Source organism: Ascaphus truei, unplaced genomic scaffold (genome assembly GCF_040206685.1).
Source record: "Ascaphus truei isolate aAscTru1 unplaced genomic scaffold, aAscTru1.hap1 HAP1_SCAFFOLD_842, whole genome shotgun sequence".
Taxonomy (NCBI): domain Eukaryota; kingdom Metazoa; phylum Chordata; class Amphibia; order Anura; family Ascaphidae; genus Ascaphus; species Ascaphus truei.
The window spans coordinates 162501-163941 of NW_027457180.1; positions in this window are offsets into that span (position 1 = coordinate 162501).

Below are 1441 nucleotides of genomic sequence, written 5' to 3' on the forward strand. Positions count from 1 at the left end.
CCCCTCACCCTCAATGTCTTATCTTAACTGCCTTATACCTACACCTAAGTAACCTATCCTGCTTTCTTCCAGATCTGACTCAAGTTTCACGCGGGAGATATCGGAAGACAGGTAGGGAACACCTCCCCTCCAGTATAGTACCTTGAGGGACTGCGGATCAGGTAAGATCCCAGGCGGGATTGCTGCTTTAGAAATTGTGAAGAGGGGCATCCTGACACTGGTTAAGGGGTTCAGAATCATTCACATCTGGCTTTTTTTTTTGGTTTGATTAGTGAGGTCATCCGACACACACACACACACACACACACACACACACACACACACACACACACACACACACACACACACACACACACACACGTAACAAGGACTAATGGTAGTAAACTATAAGTGTACTACAATTAATAAACTGTTATGTAAAAAAAAAAATGTGTCCAGGTTTTTAATTTTCAAAATCTGGTCACCCTAGGGGGGGGGCAGCCTGATGTGATGGGGGGGAGGGAGGGTGTAAGATGATGATGGGGTCCAGCCTGATCTGATGGGGGGGGCGGTAAGGTGATGGGGGGCCAGCCTGATGTGATGGGGGAATAATGATGGGGTGGCCAGCCTGATGTGATGGGGTGGGGGGGGGGTGTAAAAATATATTTATGGCTCTTTGAAAAATTCTAAATCGTTGTGCTACTCATATTTGGCTCTTTTGGACTAAGAGTTTGATGACCCTTGGCCTATAATAATAATTCAACCGACCGTAAGAACGCACTCTTGCACGGAGGTAGCCCAGGTCAGAGGAGAAGAGGGGGAAGACCTGATTCTGAAGAAAACCTTCCATCTAATCCTTGTATACAGATTTCTGTAAGTACTGTAAGTGAAAAATGAACATATTGAGTAAAAACATTGTGCTATGAATAATATATACCATGGTCTGCCTCACTCTGCTCTGCGGTGTCAACGTGTTGCAGAATCCAAACACAGCAAAAAAAATTACAAATACTACATCTGTGGGAACATCTGGAATTACAAGGTCAGAATTGAGACAAACCAACCTGTCGACTGTCTATAGAAGGAGAAGAGAAGAATATCCAGACACTCCTATGGTCTAGATTAAAAAAGTATAACATTTATTGAACTGGATCAACATTTCAGTCCCACCTTGGATCTTTGTGTGATGTTTTGTGCATGCTATAAACATGCTATCTTGACAAAGCCAACAAACTGTGCTTATTCATCAGGATCACAAAGATTAAATTAATACCAATACAGTACTGGACACATATGTAGACAAATCTATGTCTTGAAATATAATATACAGTATGCACATATATCACACACATATTACAGTCTTACAGAATGGCTGATCTCGCTCAGACCCGTGGTTTATTTTTGTCTTAGAGTTATCATTTCGTGTGGTTACTACCAAGGATTTAAGATAAAGAATTTAGGA